General features: G+C 41.3%; 1 pseudogene; it reads right to left on the reverse strand.

Annotated features, from left to right (window-relative positions):
* Positions 1–1196: 1196 nt before the first annotated feature.
* Positions 1197–19502, reverse strand: LOC143649259 (olfactory receptor 1571-like; annotated as a pseudogene).
* Between the last annotated feature and the right edge of the window lie 254 nt (positions 19503–19756).

The following is a 19756-nucleotide window of genomic DNA, read 5'->3' on the forward strand; positions in this document are numbered from 1 at the left end:
GGTTATATAGAGAAGACTCAGCATCACCTAGGGTTTCAATCTCACCCCCAACATCAAAACCAATCCATATGTCACCATCCCACTTTTCAGAGCCCCACTCCTTTCTAATCAATGCTCTCACTTTAATGGCAGACACCATGCAACACTGAGATTTCAGTTGATGTTGTAAAGTTGCTATTATAACAATAAGATTCTGAGTCTGATTTTCAGGAATCTTTAAGTCTATGGCAACAGGAAAGACTTTCCTTCAGAATACTCATAGAAATATCTACATCTGTCAGACGGCACTTAAGCTTCTTGTTTGAAGCCTTAAGCCAATCTCTTTCACACCTTAATGTAGCCAGTGTATCTAACAGCAACCAGCTAACATGCATATACCTCTTATTTCCACAAAACCCTGTAAAGTTGTGAAAAACATTTCCCCCAGAGCCTGGCTTCGTACAAGCAAAGCATTAGGAGAATCAAATGGTGATATTTCGTCTATCTCCTTTGCCAACTCACCCCATGGATAGGGAGTGTCATTCTGATTATGGGAATCAGAGTCCTTAGTGGCTTTCTTAAGAACCACTCCTGGTACCAAGATGTATTAGTTCGGATTCACTACAGAAACAGAATCAACAGGGAACACTCACAAATAAAAATTTATAAAATTGTCTCCCATGACTGTGTGAATGCAGCATCCAAAATCCACAGGGTAAGCTGTGAAGATGACGACTGCGAGGAGGGTCTGGATGATCTCCACAGGAGAAGCTCACCAGTTGAAACAGGAATAGAGCCTTTCTCTTCTGAATACTTCTTAAATGGCTTTGCCTAATTAGATTAAGTGTCACTCATTGCAAAAGACACTCACCAGAGGCTGAGTAGAAATGGAATCAGCTGTGGATGCAGCTGACATGATCATGATCTAATTCTATGAAATGTCCTCATTGCAACAGACAGGACAGCACTTGCCCAACCAGATAAACAGGTACAACCATTTGGCCAAGTTGACACACGAACCTGACAATGACAGTGTTAATTATTAAACACTATCCTTCCATATGGCAACATGATGTGTGATGGAAATTTGGTTTCATGAGATTTAAGGCCATGTCTGAATCAAGGACAGGTCCATGCTCCATAAACTGATTAAAGAATCACAGTTTCTGTCTCAGAGGATTTGACCACTTGATACACAAACACTTCCTCTGCATCATTTATGACTTAATCCTGAAGAATGTTTTCAGAGCCCTCTTCACATCTTTATTCCTCAGGCTTTAAATGAAGGGGTTCAGCATGGGCGTGACCACAGTGTAACTCACAGAGGCTGTGGCACTTGGATGTGCATCTGGGGATGCAGTAGAACAAAGATACACCCTTAGGAGTGTGCAATAAAATAAGAAGATCACTTAGAGGTGAGATGCAAAGGTGGAAAATGCTTTATACATTCCCTGGATGGATGAGATCATGCACACAGAAGAAGAAATCTTAAAATAAGAGTAAATGATACCGGGCGGGCCGCGGTGGCTCAGCGGGCAAGAGTGCTTGCCTGCCATGCCGGAGGACCCCGGTTCGATTCCCGGCCCCAGCCCATGTAAAAAATAAATAAACAAACAAAAAATAACAAAATAAAAAAATGTTAAAAAAAAAAAAAAAAAAAGAGTAAATGATACCAGTGAGTGGACCAAATCCCAGGATCCCAGTTGCAAAATACATCACTATTTCATTGATGAAGTTGTCAGAACAGGAAAGTTGGACCATCTGATGAAGGTCACAGAAAAAGTGAGGGATCTCCACATGTGTACAATAGGAGAGTTGCAACACCAGTAAGCAGTGTAACAGGGATTGCAGGGCACTCACAGTCCAGGAAACCAAAAGCAGCAGGACACAGAGCCAGAGGTTCATTATGACTGTGTAGTGCATGTAGTGACAGATGGCCACGAAGTGGTCATAGGCCATCACAGCCAGGAGAAAGTCAGCCAACACCCCAAAGAGTATGAAATAGTGCATTTTTGTAAGGCAACCTGCATAGGTTATGACTCGGTTCTGCATGTGGATGTTCACAAGAATCTTTGGGACCATGTTGGAGGACAAACAGAGGTCAGTAAAGGACAGGTTGGAGAGGGAGAATACAAGGGTGTGTGGAGGTGGGAGTCGGTGATGGTGGCCAGAATGATGAGCAGGGTGCAGAAGATGGTTACCAGGTACATGGACAGGAAGAGCTCAAAGAGGAACATCTGCTGTTGTGGTTCCTCTGAAAATCCCCAAAGGAGAAATTCTGAAACACGTGTGTCATTTCCAGTTTCCATGTTTTAGATGTAATGATTCAAAAAGAGAGAAACAGCACAATTAATTTTCAAACAAACAACCATGACTATTGTGTCCATAATTTACACCTTAGAGTCAGGAAATTAAATTCTGGATTTGTTTGACAATTCTAAACAGAGTACCATCTCTGATTAGGAATTGCTCTACAAACTTTGAAATATTCGCCAAGCCAGCATTCATTCTAATGTCTTCATGAGAAATTCGTTCATTCATTTGAGAAATGATGTTCCATCCAGCTATGCATCAGTTACTGATGATTCAAGGGAAATGATGTGCTGATAACAAAAGTTGCATGCAATATGGTGAAGAGGAAAGGAAATAATAAATAATGTCATAATCATATATTATGTGACATAGTGACAGCAGCTAAAATGAAATGGAAGCAGGTGAAATGGAGAGTTTGAGTAGGGAAACTCAATATTCATGTAAGACTGCTGGGCAGGGAAACATTTGAACAGAGACCTCAAGATACAGAAGGCAGAAGTCAGAAGGATATGAGAAGTTTGTGACCAGTGTAGGAAATGTGCAGGGCAAAGGCCCTAAGAAAAGAGCTTGATTGAATATTCAGGGTCAACAAGGAAGGCAGTGTTGCTGGGGATTAGTAAAAGGGAGAAGATGAGAGATGGTGTAAGAGAAATTTTAAGAACAAGATGGGACCCCAGTGATGAAACTCGAAGTTATAGAGAGTTCCTTATCATTGTTGTATTTCTTCATGTCATTAACTTTATCACAAAACTCATTTAATAAGAATAGATGTAAGAAACGAAACTGATTAAATAGATAGTAGAGAGAGAGAAGGAGAGATAGAGAGAGAAATAGAGAGAGAGGAGTGATCATATATAGACATTCCTGTAAATATTAAGAGATTTGCAATAGGATTTGGCTGAAGAGTATGGGGATTGACAAGTCCAAAGTCCATAGGACCCCCGAGTCAGAAACTCGATGAAGCTAACTTTAAATTCCCCACAGAGGCTGCACATTGTGACTTCCAATCAATGTGATGATGAAATTCCCAAGAGAAGATGGAATCCTGAAGTAGAGATAGAAATTCTTTTTTATGACTAACAAAATGCTCAATTCTCCCTTTTAAGTCCTTTATACTATCTCTCATCCTTTCTCTTCATCTAATCCCCTGCCACACTGTCTTCCCTGTTGATCATGAACATTCAATCAACCCCTTTCCTTAAGGTTTTTGCTCTAGACATTCCCTTCACTGGTCACAAACTTCTCATATCCTGGGAAGTCCCACTTTCTGTATCTTGAGGTCTCAATTCAGATGTTTCCCTGCCTGCCAGTCTTGCTTCAGTATTGAGTATCCTCACTCAAACTCTCCATTTCACCTGCTTCCATTGCATTTTAGCAGATGTCACCATGTCACATATTATATGGTTATGATATTTGTAGAGAGCTGCTTTCTGGGTTTGGCCTAGTGGACACGCTGCAGCCTGCTCTAGAGTTCCCCCCGCCCATCGAGTGAGCCAAGATGGCGCTCACATCCTGCTTCCGCAAATGACGCACACGCCCACCAACCCTATCTTCCAATCACCTCTGTATACGTGGCACTAACCTATTGGGTTTGGGCACAGTATATAAGAGGTTACCCGGACAGGGTGGGTGGAGACGACCCACAGGGAGCCGTACCTGACGGCCGCACAGAGGTTGTCTCCCCGCGGGGTGCTTAGTCCCGCGGTAACAGAGAATGCAAGCTTAACTCCAGTAAAGGTCTGTGCTTACAACTGCTACGTGTCTTGGATCTGTGTTTCTCACCAGCGCGGATTTGTCTGCGCCTCTCTGTCTCTCCTCATTGTCTCACCCGCCGGCCGGGGGCTTGACGCTGAGCGAGAAGTCGCGGACAAGTGGTGGCCCGTACGGGGAACCCTTCTGCTGCCTTTCCCCGAGCTGGTGAGGACGTGCTTCTTGAGTTCGCAGCGGACTTCCCGCGCTTGATCACCGCGAGAAGGTGAGTACTTCTTATTACGTGAGAGTTAAGGGCTGTGGGCGTTCAGGTAGCCCCAGTGAATCGGGAGAGCTCCCCGATTGATTAAAGTACAGTGCCGACTGCAAGCATGGGGCAGTCAGGAAGTTCACCTTTGTTAGCTCCCTTAAAGACCCTTTTGAAGCAGTGGGGTATCTCGGTTAGGAAGAGTTCCCTCCTGCGGTTCTTAGACGATGTTGCTGCTTTTGCACCTTGGTTCGCCCACTCCGGGAGCCTTAGTCTGCCTTCTTGGTTAAAACTTGGTAATGACATAGAACGGGCGCGCCGGACGGGCCTTTGTATGGACCCGATCCTGGTCCCTATCTGGGAAACCGTCCGTGCTTGCCCTGAGGCGGAGAATGCTGCAGGCCTCAGTCCGTCTTCCGCCCTGCTGCAGGCACGGCACGCGCTCCAAGAAACTCAGTCAGTTTCGTCTGCGGACGGCTCCCGTAAAGGCAAGCTGCCAGAGTCAAGCGATAGTTCAGACACCTCTGATTCTGAGTCAGATAGCGGTGAGACCGAAGGTGCAGACGCGCCTCCGCTGATCGATTGGGGGAGGCCCCCTGTCTCACCCACACAGCCTTCCGCCCCGCCAGCGCCTGCTGCAGGGGCGCGGCGGCTTCCGGTGAATGGTTTTGGTGATCTCGCCAAAAACCCTCACCACGGGCTCCCTCTGGTGGCCGAATCAGGTAATTACAGTGGCTGCTCTCCAACTTCTAAGCGCTTGTTAAAAGGAATGGGATATGTCCCCGGCAAAGGCTTAGGAGCCTCATTGCACGGGCGCGCAAGGTCTATACAAGCTGTCTCCAATTCTGACAGACGAGGCCTGGGTTTTTCCTAGGGGCCACTGAGGGGAGACTCCCACCCACACCTATAAAACTAAAATGGAAGACCAGTACCCCGGTGTGGGTGCCTCAGTGGCCATTATCACAGGAAAAACTCTCAGCATTGCATACTCTAGTGTCTATACAGCTAAAAGAGAGCCATATCATTCCCTCCACATCGCCTTGGAACACACCCGTATTTGTCATAAAGAAAAAATCAGGCAGATGGAGATTGTTACATGATTTAAGAGCCGTTAATAATTGCATGGAGTCCTTAGGACCTGTTCAGATGGGGTTGCCCCTTCTCTCAGCTCTGCCAGAGCATTGGTCTATTTTCATCTTAGACATCAAAGACTTACTAAAGAAACAGAAAGGGGGAATAGGCCACGGCCTGTCCCCGAAGGCTCAACTGTCTGTAGCCTTATTTACATATAATTTTTTAAATGAAAATTCACTAGGAATGACACCTGCTCTTCAGCACACTACTCCGAGTCCTCCACATAGAGGTCTAGTCCGTTGGAAGGATGTCCTGTCAGGACAATGGCAAGGCCCTGACCCAGTGCTCAGCTGGGCCAGAGGCTCTGTTTGTGTTTTTCCCCAGGAACCAGGACATCAACCTGTGTGGGTTCCGGAAAGACTGGTGAGAACCGTGACATCGCCCGAGGAGGCCAAGGAGCTGCTGCCCAACAAATCAGCAAACCTTCAACCTGAACCACCAGATCCGGTCTCCAACTCTGCTGATGACGGCGGCGACTGACGAGATGGCAACGAAAGCGCCGGTCACCCTTCGATTGTTTAGAAGGGGGACCAGTTTTAATAACCCCCGTTGCCTTCGACCTTTCCAAACTGGGCGAGACTGTACAAAGTCTGTGGAACCGAGTCACCTCATGGTTCTCTTGGCCCAATTTGACTACTTGGATTCTCATGGCAGTGGGACTATTAGTGGGCTTAGTCACTGTTAAATGTTTGTTAGAACGCTTGTTCCAGACACAGCAGCAACTACGTGTTTCTACCATGTTAGCTATGTCTTCCCAGTCAAATGTGGGTGTGCGTCCCTCCTCGATAGATAGCCCGTCTGAATCACCTGGGGCAAAGCTCTTGTCAGCAAGGTTTGTTGCAGGCTCCCTGGCCACTACCCGTGTTTAGCTAGGCACCAGAGGCTGTTAATTTTGCGCGCCTAGCCGCCTCGACGGTGGAGCTGCGGCCGCAGTCCTGGCCAGACTGGGCTTGGCTCTAGCCATTGCACCGAGGCCTCCGCAGCGTTTCCTATGCCCTGGCTGTCGCTCTCATAATCCCCGCTTGACCCAGTTGCGAGGCGAAGCACTGCAGGGAGGAGTCACGTGGTATCCAGTTCACGGACTCTCCGGTCTCTATATGAGGTGAGCATTCTGGTCGGTGCCAGAGGCTCCGTCGTGTGATGACGCGAGCCTAGTCCAGACTCCCCAAAGCACCAAACTATGTTGTGAGCCACTCAGGCCCACGGGAGCACCATCATCAATAGAGACACTGGGTACAAGAATACGGTCTACGGACCATGCCTCTTATAAAAACAAAAAGGGGGAGATGTAGAGAGCCGCTTTCCGGGTTTGGCCTAGTGGACACGCTGCAGCCTGCTCTAGAGTTCCCCCCGCCCATCGAGTGAGCCAAGATGGCGCTCACATCCTGCTTCCGCAAATGACGCACACGCCCACCAACCCTATCTTCCAATCACCTCTGTATACGTGGCACTAACCTATTGGGTTTGGGCACAGTATATAAGAGGTTACCCGGACAGGGTGGGTGGAGACGACCCACAGGGAGCCGTACCTGACGGCCGCACAGAGGTTGTCTCCCCGCGGGGTGCTTAGTCCCGCGTGGAACCTGTAACAGAGAATGCAAGCTTAACTCCAGTAAAGGTCTGTGCTTACAACTGCTACGTGTCTTGGATCTGTGTTTCTCACCAGCGCGGATTTGTCTGCGCCTCTCTGTCTCTCCTCATTGTCTCACCCGCCGGCCGGGGACCAGAAGCCGAGAGAGACGGCTGCGGACAGATATTATTTGGTTATTTTCTTTCCCCTTTGCAATATTTGAGGTACTCTTTCTTTACAGCACATTATTTATATTATTTATATGGTGTAAAGGAACTTTTAAGTCCTGTTTAATGTTAAACATCTACTTAGTGAAGTAAGAAATCTTGGTCTCCCTTTGCAATGGGATTTCTACACTTCGGTGCATGATTGGGCTGCATGTCTTGCACTAATTAATTTGATGATATATGTGACTGTTTCCATTTTTGTGAGTAGAATATGTGCTCTTTGTTTTCATTTTGTCCTAACCTTCAACAGTATGTGAATGAAAAATCTATGTATCTACCGCATCATCCATTTTGTGATCTCGTTACCCTCATTTGGCATTAAAAACTTATTTTAAATATATATTGCTCCCATACTAAAGCATAATACAAATTTTCACTCTGCTGAATTTTTACAGGGTTAATAGCCCAGAAAGTGCCATTATCCTTGAAATGTCTCCCTGTCTTCTCTTTTTGAGACACGTTTCACATTTTCAGAAAACCAGTCTCCTGACTGTAATTTATTGTTTACTTGTGATGGTTTTTTTAATCTGTATAAATCAGGTAAAAGTTCTATGCTATTTAATGAAGGTTTATTTCACTGACTCTGTCCATCTTTTGGATTTAGTTGTAGACTAACCATCATCATTGATCCATTGTAATCTTTTGTGTTCCTATATTAAGTTTTGTATCCCTCTACTGTTGATAAGCAATTGGATAGTTTCCATTTGGGGGCCATCACCATAAGGTTCCTTGCAGGATTATGGCTTCTGTCTTCTCAGAATGTTTGAACACGATGGGAGAGAGTGAGTATGCTGGCCCTTAATGGGAAAATAGAGACAAATGCTGCCATGTCTGGAGGTCCTGGCTGATGATGAAATGAATCTGTATTACTGAAGATTCTCAAGGGTGAGGAACAGGAGGTAAAAACACTGGAAAGGACTGAAGTTTCCACTCCACCATGCTCAAAAGACCAAGAACCAATCCACAGAAGACAAACCTTGATGTCTAGTGGAGATTACTTATTGCATTCCAGAGTTGTGTTAGAGATGTGCCCCCTGCTCTCCTTCGAATTTCTCCCTTCTGGAGGTGAAATGTCCATCCAATCTCTCTCCCAGGACTTATTTTGGAAGCAGAATTTGTTTTCTAGCTTCCACAGGTCCACCGATAGAGATGAATTTTCTCACAGGATGGAACCTCTCTAGTGATATGACTAACTCAGTTGTGGGTGTCATCTTTTGGGTTGTATTACTTCTGTGAAGATATGACACACCCAATTGTGTGTCCCATTCGTGACCCAGATGTGACTCTGTCCTTTAAACAAGGGTCTTCATATAAAGGTGGGACATTTTGGAGAAACCTCATATTCAGATGTTTGGAAAACAGTTGCTTCATAGCAGATGGAGGCACGGATGTTTGGAGATTCTTGGAGTGTTGACAGAGAGGAAAAATGCCTAGATATGGGCAGAGCCCAGAAGACATCACCATAGGCCTTCCTGTGAAATATTCAGCAAGCCAGAGCTCAGAACCATGTCACTAGGAGCTAAGTGAAGGTCCATGGTCACGTAGAGAGGAAATCACTGATATCAGAAGCTGGAAACAACAGAACTAGGAACAAGGACGAGCAGACGCCAGCCATGTGCCTTCTCATGTAACAGACATTGGCTATTCCTTTCCTTTTTTTTTAAAATTTATTTATTAATTAAAAAATTGACAAACAAAATAAAACATTAACATATATAATCATTAAATCACAATATCATCACTTAGTTGCATATTCATCATTGTTTAGAACATTTGCATCAATTCAGAGAAAGAAATAAAAGATAACATAAAAAGAAATAGAATGAAAACAAAAAAATATATACGTACCATACCTCTTATCCCTCTCTTTCATTGATCACTAGCATTTTAAACTAAATTTATTTTAACATTTGTTCCCCCTATGATTTAATTTTATTCCGTATATTCTACTCATCTGTTGACAAGGCAGATAAAAGAAGCATCAAACATAAGGTTTTCACAATCATACAGTCACATTGTGAAAGCTATATCATTATACAATCATCATCAAGAAACATGATTCCTGGAACACAGCTCTACATTTTCAGGCAGTTCCCTCCAGCCTCTATCTTATATCTTGAATAACAAGTTGATATCTACTTAATGCATAAGAATAACCCCCAGTATAGCCTCTCAACTCTGTTTGGAATCTCTCAGCCATTGACGCTTTGTCTCATTTCACTCTTCCCCCTTTTGGTCGAGAAGGTTTTCTCAATCCCTTGATGCTGGGTCTCAGCTCATTCTAGGATTTCTGTACCACGTTGCCAGGAATGTTCACACACGTGGAAGTCATGTCCCACATAGAAGGGGGAGGGTGGTGAGTTTGCTTGTTCTGTTGGCTGGAGAGAGAGGCCACATATGAGCAACAGAAGAGGCTCTCTTGGGGGTGACTCTTAGGCCTAATTGTAAGTAGGCATGACCTATTCTTTGTGGGGTTAAGTTTCATATGAACAAACTCCAAGACTGGGGGCTCAGCCTATAGCTTTTGTTGTCCACACTGCTTGTGAGATTATCAAGAATTCAACTCAGGAGGGTTGAACTTTCCCCGCTCTCACCATTCCCCGAAGGGGGCTTTGCAAATATTTTTCCACTCACTGATTGAATCACTCTGGGATTCATTGGGGCATCAGTCTGGACAAACCAACAAAATCTCAGGTCCTACCTGAGATTCCAAGTACTTTGGTGTTCAATCAAAGTATCTACATAAGTTATATTAGGAAATGCACTAGTCAAAATTTAAATTTTGTACGAAATAAACATTTTTTGCTTTAGTCTCACACATAAGTTGCCATTTTAAAATATTAATTACCATCTATTTTCAGCACCTTACAATAATGACATTCCTTTGTTCTTCCTCAAGCAAAAACATTTTTAAAATTTTTACATTTAGTCACAATTATTATACACTCCAGGCATTTCTAGATTATACCATCTCAGTCTTTAATATCTATCTTTCTTTTTGACTTTGTTTATGCCATCAGCACACTTCCCTCTATCATTCTCACATGCAGCTTCATTCAGTGTTTTAACATAATTGTATTACAGTTAGGTAGTATTGTGCTGTCCATTTCTCAGTTTTTTAAATCAGTCCTGTTGCACAGTCTGTATCCCTTCAGCTCCAATTACCCAATATCTTACCCTATTTCTATCTCCTGATGGTCTCTGTTGCCAATGAAATATTACAAGCTTATTCACTAATGTCAGTTCATATCAGTGAGACCATACAGTATTTGTCCATTTGTTTTTGGTTAATCTCACTCAGCATAATATTCTCAAGGTCCAACCATGTTGTTACATACTTCATAACTTTATTCTGTCTTAAAGCTGCATAATATCCCATCATATGTATATACCAGAGTTTGTTTTGCCACACTTCTGTTGATGGACATTTTGGCTGTTTCCATCTCTTTGCAATTGTAAATAATGCTGCTGATGAACATTGGTGTGAAAGCATCCATTTGTGCCTTTGCCCTTTTGCCCTTTGGGTAGATACCTAGCAATGGTATTGCCGGGTCATATGGCATTTCTATATCCAGCTTTTTGAGGAACCGCCAAACTGTCTTCTACAGCGGTTGCACCATTTGACATTCCCAGCAACAGTGGATAAGTGTGCCTCTTTCTTCACGTCCTCTCCAGCACTTGTCATTTTCTGTTTTGTTGATAATGACCGTTCTGGTGGGTGTGAGATGATATCTCATTCTGGTTTTGATTTGCATTTCTCTAATGGCCCGGGACGTTGAGCATCTCTTCATGTGCCTTTTAGGCATTTGTATTTGCTCTTCTGAGAGGTGTCTGTTCAAGTCTTCTTCCCATTTTGTAATCGGATTGGCTGTGTTTTTGTTGTTGAGTTGAACAATCTCTTTATAAATTCTGGATATTAGACGTTTATCTGATATGTCATTTCCAAATATTGTCTCCCATTGTGTAGGCTGCCTTTTTATTTTCTTGATGAAGTTCTTTGATGCACAAAAGTGTTTAATTTTGAGGAGTTCCCAGTTATTTATTTATTTCTTCTGTGCTCTTGCTTTGGGTGTAAGGTCTATAAAACCGCCTCCAGTTATAAGATTTATGACATTTCCTGACATTTTCCTCTAACTGTTTTATGGTTTTAGACCTAATGTTTAGATGTTTGATCCACTTTGAGTTAACTTTTGTATAGGGTGTGAGATATGGGTCCTCTGTTTTCTTTTGCATATGGATATCCAGTTCTCTAGGCACCATTTATTGAAGAGACTGTACTGTCCCAGGTGAGTTGGCTTGACTGCTTTATCAAAGATCAAATGTCCATAGATGAGAGGGTCTATATCTGAACACTCTATTCAATTCCATTGGTCAGTATATCTATTTTTATTCCAGTACCACACTGTTTTGAATACTGTAGCTTCATAATATGCCTTAAATTCAGGCAGCATGAGACCTCCAGGTTCGTTTTTTTTTTCCCTCAAGATACTTTTAGCAATTTGGGGCAATCTACCCTTCCAGATAAATTTGCTTATTGGTTTTTCTATTTCTGAAAAGTAAGTTGTTGGGATTTTGATTGGTATTGCATTGAATCTGTAAATCAATTTAGGTAGAATTGATATCTTATCTATATTTAGTCTTTGAATCCATGAACCGTGATATGCCCTTCCATCTATTTAGGTCTTCTGTGTTTTTTTTAAAAATTTCTTGTAGCTTTCTTTGTATAGGTCTTTTGTCTCTTTAATTAAATTTATTTCTAAATATTTTATTTTTTTGGTTGTAATTGTAAATGGAGTTTTATTCTTGAATTCCCCCTCAGATTGTTCACTACTAGTGTATAGACACAGTACAGATTTTTGAGTGTTGATCCTGTAATCTGCCACTTCGCTCTACTAATTTATTAGCTCTAGTAGTTTTGCTGTGTATTTTTTTAGGATGTCTGATATATAGTATCATATCATCTGCAAACTGTGAGAGTTTTACTTCTTCCTTTCCACTTTGATACCTTGTATTTCTTTATCTTGTCTAATTGCTCTGGCTAGAACTTCCAACACAACATTGAATAACAGGGGTGATAGTGGACAGCCTTGTCTTTTTCCTGATCTTAGGGGAAAATTTTTAGTTTTCCCCATTGAGGATGATATTAGCTGTGGGTTTTTCATATATTCCCTTTATCATTTTAAGGAAGTTCCCTTGTATTCCTATCCTTTGAAGTGTTTTCAACTTTTCTGCATCAATCGAGATGATCATGTGATTTTTCTGCTTTGATTTGTTGATATGGTGTGCTACATTAATTTATTTTCTTTTGTTGAACCATCCTTGCATACCTGGGATGAATCCTACTTGGTCATAATGTATAATTCTTTTAATGTGTTGCTGGATTCTATTTGCTAGAATTTTGTTGAGGATTTTGCATCTATATTCATCAGAGAGATTGGTCTGTAGTTTTCTTTTTTTGGTGATATCTTTGTCTAGTTTTGGTATGAGGATGATGTTGGCTTCATAGAATGAATTAGGTAGCTTTCACTCCTCTTCAATTTTTTTTTAAGGGTTTTAGCAGTATTGGTATTAATTCTTTCTGGAATGTTTGGTAGAATTCACATGTGAAACCATCTGGTCCTGGATTCTGTTTTTGGGAAGGTTCTTAATGACTGATTCAATTTCTTTACTTGTGATTGCTTTGTCGAGCTCATCTATTTTTTTTCAAGTCAAAGTTGGTTATTTATGCCTTTCTCGGAAGCTGTCCATTTCATCTAGGCTGTTGTATTTATTAGCATAAAATTGTTCATAGTATCCTGTTATTACCTATTTTATTTCTGTGGGATCTGTGGTTATGTCTCCTCTTCCATTTCTGATCTTATTTATTTGCATCCTCTCTCTTCTTTTTGTCAATCTTGCTAAGGGTCCATCAATCTTATCGATTTTCTGATAGAACCAGCTTCTGGTTTTATTGATTTTCTCAATTGTTTTCATGTTATCAATTTCATATATTTCTGCTCTAATGTTGGTTATTTCTTTCCTTTTGCATGCTTTAGGTTTAGTTTGTTGTTCTTTCTCTATTTCTTCCAAGTGGACCATTAATTCCTGAATTTTTGACCTTTCTTCTTTTTTGATATAGGCAATTAAGGCAATAAAATTCCCTCTTAGCCCTGGCTTTGCTGCATCCCATAAGTTCTGATATGTTGTGTTTTCATTTTCATTTCCCTCGAGATATTTACTGATCTCTTGTAATTTCTTCCTTGACCTACTGGTTGTTTAAGAATGTGTTGTTGAATCTCCACATATTTGTGAATGTTCTGGTGGTCTGCCTATTATTGATTTCCAACTTCATTCCTTTATTATCTGAGAAAGTGTTTTATATGATTTCAATCTTTTTAAATTTATTGAGACTTACTTTGCGACCCAGCATATGGTCTATCTTTGAGAATGATGCATGAGCACTTGAGAAAAAGGTGTATCCTGCTGTTATGGAGTGTAATGACCTATAAATGTCTGTTAAGTCTAGCTAGTTTATTGTAATATTCAAATTCTCTGTTTCTTTATTGATCTTCTGTGTAGATGTTCTGTCCATTGATGAGAGTGGGAAATTGAAGTCTCCAACTATTATGGTGGATGTTTCTATTTCTCTTTTCAGTGTTTGCCACATGTATTTTGGAGCATTCTGGTTCAGTGCATAAATATTTATGATTGCTGTATCTTCCTGCTGAATTTTCCCTTTTATTAGCACATAGTATCCTTCTTTTTCTCTTTTAACTGTTTTACATTTGAAGTCTAATTTGTTTGATATTAGTATAGTAACACCTGCTCTTTTCTGGTTGTTATTTGCATGAAATACCTTTTCCCAACCTTTCACTTTCAACCTATGTTTATCTTTGGGTCTAAGATATGTTTCCTATAGACAGCATATAGATGGGTCCTGTTTTTTAATCCATTCTTCCAGTCTATGACTTTTGATTGGGGAGTTCAAGCCATTAAAATTTAGTATTATTACTGTATGGGTAGTACTTTTTTTCTACCATTTTGCCTCTTAGATTTCATATGGCATATCTAATTTTTCTTCTTTCTACACTCTTCTCCACACCTCTTTCTTTTGTGTTTTCATATCTGTCTCTAGTGCTTCCAGCAGTATTTCTTGCAGAGTTGGTCTGTTGGTCACAAATTCTCTCAGTGATTTTTTGTCTGAAAATGTTTTAATTTCTCCCTCATTTTCAAAGGACGATTTTGCTGGGTATAGAATTCTTGGTTGGCAGTTTTTCTGTTTTGGAATTTAAATATATCATCCCACTGTCTTCTCACCTCCATGGTTTCTGCTGAGAAATTTATGCACAGACTTATTGTGTTTCCCTTGTATGTGATGGATTGCTTTTCTCTTGCTGCTTTCAAGATCTTCTCTTTCTCTTTGACTTCTGACATTCTGATTACTAAATGTCTTGGAGTATGACTATTTGGATCTATTCTCTTTGGGGTATGCTGCACTTCTTGGATCTATAATTTAAATCTTTCAGAAGATTTTGGAAATTTCCAGTGATAGTTTCCTCCGTTAGTTTTTCTCTTCCTTTTCCCTTCTCTTCTCCTTCTGGGACACCCACAACATGTATATTTGTGTGCTTCATATTACCATTCAATTTCGAGTCCCTGCTCATATTTTTCCATTTTTTCCCTATAGTTTCTGTTTCTTGTTGGATTTCAGGTGTTCTGCCCTCCAGTTCACTAATCCTATCCTCCGGCTCTCAAAACCTACCATTGTTGGTTTACATTTTTTTTCATCTCTTCTACTATGCCATTCATTCCCATAAATACTGTGATTTGTTTTTTCAGATTTTCCATTTCTTCTTTGTGGTCATTCCTCACCTTCTTCATATCCTCCCTCAATTCATTAATTTGGTTTTTGATGAGGTTTTCAGTGTCTGTTCATATATTCTGAATTAATTGTTACACCTCTTGTATTTCATTTGAACTGTTGGTTTGTTCCTTTGACTGGGCTACGCCTTCAATTTTCCTGTTGTGATTTGTTATTTTTTGCTGGCATCTAGGCATTTAATTACCTTAATTTGTTTATTCTGGAGATTGCTTTCATTTTTCTTATCTAGGGTTTTCTTGCTGGGTAAATTTGTTGTCTTTGTTTTTTCACATTCAGTTCAGCTTTTTCTGAACCTCTAGCTTAGGTTTTATTTAACAGAGGATAATTTTTCAGTTCTTGTTTCTTTGTTCCTTGCCCTGCTTATATGGTTCTTTTCCCTCCAACCCTTAGGAGGGTTAACCCAGGTATTATAGATGCCAGCCAGGTTTTCAGGGACTAAATTGGCCTCCTATTAGGGGAAGAAGTCACCTGCAGCAGTTTTGAATGAGGGTGTGACTCGGCAGGTTAAAAGACTTTCCTGTGAAGTCTCTGGGCTCTGTTTTTCTTATTCTGCCCAGTATGTGGTGCCTGTCTACTTACAGGTCCCACCAGCATAAGATGATGTGGCACCCTTAACTTTGGCATACTCCCCCTAGTGGGGGTATGGCAGAAACAGAGGAGAGGTTATAGGCTGCTTTTTTAATGGCTCAAATTACCATCCTGGGGTCTGAATTCCTTAAGGGAGAGATTCCACCTGAGTTGGGCATCACCCCTCCCCTGGGGAAGGCACAGCCTCCAAGACAAGCCCTGAAAGGAAATTGTTTCTGGCTATGCATGGGGCAGTTGCAACCTGAGAAGTCCTGCCACTGAATCCAGAGGCAGTCAAGCCTTTGTAAAAACACAGCCACAAAAACCTCTGTTTCTTTTCTTTTTTTTCTTTTTCAGTTAGCCCAATGAGTGACCTCTGCTTTGACCAAGTTCACCTGAGCTAGGGGCCTATTTTTAGTAGTCAAAATTTGTTAATTAATACCACAATTGGTGTTTGGTTGGATTCAGCCCCTGCTGCTGCTAAAGTCTCTTTCCTTTCCCCTCTGGGAAGCAGCTTGTAGGGGAGGGTCACTGGCTGCAGCAGCTTGGGGAACTCATAGTTCTGGGAAGGCTTGCAGCCAGTCCAGCTGGTCCAGACTGAGGTACGTTTGTGTGTCTGGTTACTGATATGGCTCCACGAGCTGTTCTGTTCTGTTTCTGGTTATTTAGCAGTTGTTCTGGTGTATGAACTAAAATGTGCACATTGCTAAGCTGCCATCTTGGCCACAAGAGACATTGGCTAATCTTGAGTCATGGTATCTTTTCTTGGATGCCTTAGTTTGAACATTTTTTCTAGTCTTAGAACTGCAAATTTGTTATGTAATAAATTCCCTTTATAAAAACCATTCTTTTTGTGGCATATTGCATTCTGGCAGCTTTAGAAAATTCATATATGGGGTGAATGCATTATTTTAATAAACTTTAACTACATCATTTTACTAGGCTTTTGGCAAATTTTGAAAATGACACTTCTAGATCAAACTGTGCATGAACAAAAAGGAAAAGATGATCTTTGAAGAACATCCAACAGTTCTTCATGTACACAAGTTTGGAGTTTGATTTGATGATATAAAATGGAGATTTAAGGCAAATGAAGGAGTTCTTAGCTTTAGCTCTCCTAACAGAGAGGTATTTTGAGTAAGATAGTCCATTTGTGCATGAATATCAAATGTTGGAGCATGCTGGATTGTGACTGGGAGAACCTGAGGTGAAGGGACTGATCCCTCGCCAGCTGTTGGCCTTGCTGGGTCTTTGGGTAATGATGCTTGTTCACAAAGGTGAGGGGCTCCTGGTGCCCCCCTGCAAGTTGCTGGTGGGAAATCTTTGTCACCCCCAGGCAACAAGACCAGAGAGGAACACGGTGGGTTAGGTGACTTGGGGCTTTCCCTCTCTTACTCATTCTAGCCTTTCTCTTCTTTGTCACCTCCATTATCTGGGAGTGGATGTGCATTTCATTTTCCACCAACTTCACAGCAGGTGGGTGTTCAGCTTTAGCATTTTTAGGCTCCAGCTTCCCTTCGCAGGTGAAGACACGTTGTGACTGGGAATCGGATGGGTTGGAGCAGGTTGCACCCTGGAAGGCGTGTATAGCTGGTGGGACCCCAGGGGAGCTAGGTGTGGAGGGTTTGGTGGGGGTGGGTGGTGGCCAGGGAGGGAGCAGTCCCCACCCCAGCGTGACTTCATTCTGAAGGAAAGAAGAACGTGTCTTTTCTAGGGTCCAGAGGAAAGAATGAGGTAGACCGAATTATGTTCAACCTCAAAAGACATGTTAAATAAAAATCAGGTGCTTCTTTGATCACATTCCTCAAAAATTATCATCTGTTTCATGATTTCTTTGCTTTCACAGTAGGCAAACTCTCAAATCCTTTGGTCCTTATTTTTAATTATCTATCTTCATAATATGTTTAAATGTTGAATATAGAAAGTCACTTAGCATCCTATTATTATTTTATTATAGTTCTCACCTTAGTCTTCTAGATGAATGGATAATCACCTAGCCACATGCAAGGAAAATATCATCAGAATTTTAATAAGGATTCCATTACAATAACATGTTACTTTATTTCTCTATTCCCTTATGGCATTTTTTTGGATTATGTCTTATTCTCGTAGTTCTATTTTGCAGTCTTTTAATTCATAAAATTATTCCTTTATGTGTGGCAGTCATCAATGAATAAAGTGCCAGAGCATTGTGTGACAGTTACAAACTACACGTGACATCTAGCTATTTTTCCATCCCCTTGCAGCTTATTTCTTATTTGGAAATGTGACAATAGTTCTAAGATGTATGGAAGAACAGTGAATCTAATTAAGTGTAGTATTCAGTTTCCAGTATCAGAAAACCCAAGCAAAACAGTTGCATAAATACATTTGGGTTTATTTAGGCACACATTCCAGGTCCAGGATTAGGAGGTCCAGGGATGGTGCAGCAGGTCAGGAAAGCAGTTAGGGACCCCTAACATCCCCTTTTATTTTTCAGTATCTGCTGCACTTATGGACATGGAAGCTGCATCCTATTCAGGAAAATTGGAATTCAAGGATTCAGTACAAAGTGATGTGCAAGGTGAGACTTTAAAAAACTCATTTTTCTACTACTACTTTTATATATATAAAAGAAAAGTTGCCATATAATGGGCTTAATGAATTTCAGAAACTGGATAGAATCCATGGAGCCACAACCGAATCCAAGAACAGAGTGTGGTCAATCCCCAAGGAAGTCTATTGCCCAAGGTGATTTATACACTAAATGGAATAGTATTCAGCAGCAAAAAGGATTAAGCTTTTGATACATGTCACAACATGTATTTACATTGAATACATCATGTGAAAGGAATATACCAGATACAAAGATTCACAGATGTTATGTTCTCACTTATATGAAATCCAGAGAGGTGGAGGGTGGATTACATTACTCCAGGTATGTAATACTCCAGGTATGAAGAGATGATATTGCTTCCTGAGCAGAGTTTCTATGTGAGGTTAAGAAACAGGTCAGGCAATGATGTTGATTGCAGCAACGTGTTGTGAATGTGCACATTGCTAGTGAAATGAACTCGTGATTATGGCAAAAATGAAAATTTTGAATTGTAAAGCTTTGAAACATATATAAAGTTCACAACTTCTTTTTTAATACTGAATTTATAGAAATATTAATAGATCTATTAACATAATAAATTGAGCACCACACAAGAACATACAGTGGAAAAAATGAAACTGCATACTCGGTGGTAAGCTCAAGTAATGGCACGTAAGAATGTCTAAATGTGTCTTAAAAGAAGGAAATACTTTATAAGTTAGCTAGAAGGACAAGTGGTAATTTTTTTACAAGCATGGCCTTCATAAGTGTTTTGGCAAAGTGTCATCAAGCCGAGTGTGGGAACCATGGTTTTACATAAATGAATACGGTCTCCACTTCGTTGAAGAGGACAAAGCCAATTTCAACCACAAGGGCTGTATCTTCTCCCCATGTCAGCACTTTGGAGATTAAAGACCTCATCCAGGTGGGCACCTCAGCCACAACTTTGGAAGAAACTGTAAGTCAGCAGATGGAGGAATTGTTGGAGGTAAGATCTATGGAAGCCAGGAGAGTCCATGGAGGAGAAATAATAAAAATGGGATTCCCTTGGGTCCTACCTGGGCTTTTGGGAACAGAGAATCAGTAGGAACTTTTCCTTTCTTTCCAGCCCAGTGTCCCACAGAGTAGAAGTAACACGGAAATGTGCCTAATGAGCAGTTATAGGAGAGCTGTAAAGATCTTCTCTGCTGCTGTCTCTCACTCTGTGCAACCCTGGGCTGGACGGGATATGCTTGTTTCCTTTGGAGAACCAGCTTTTGTGAGGGGACGGATGCCAGACTCTTTCCTGATGTCTTGTGGAGAAAGACCTTCACTCCCATCGCCAACCTCCCAAGAAGGAATTTGTACTCCTGCATGGAAACTTTCTTCCCAGAGAGAGAATCCTGGTGAGTTTGAAAGCTCAGCAGATTTTTCAGAAGATCCAGAAGATGGAAACCAAGAGCTTATCCCTGAGGTCACCTGAGAGCTGGTTCATTCCAGCCTAGAGCTGAGAGGTCATTGTGCTTGTTTTCTGCTAGTTTAATATTTAATGTATTTATTTGTCATGTGAAAAAGTGTCCATTGGACTCACCAA

The sequence above is a fragment of the Tamandua tetradactyla genome, chromosome 11 (assembly GCF_023851605.1).
Source record: "Tamandua tetradactyla isolate mTamTet1 chromosome 11, mTamTet1.pri, whole genome shotgun sequence".
NCBI lineage: Eukaryota > Metazoa > Chordata > Mammalia > Pilosa > Myrmecophagidae > Tamandua > Tamandua tetradactyla.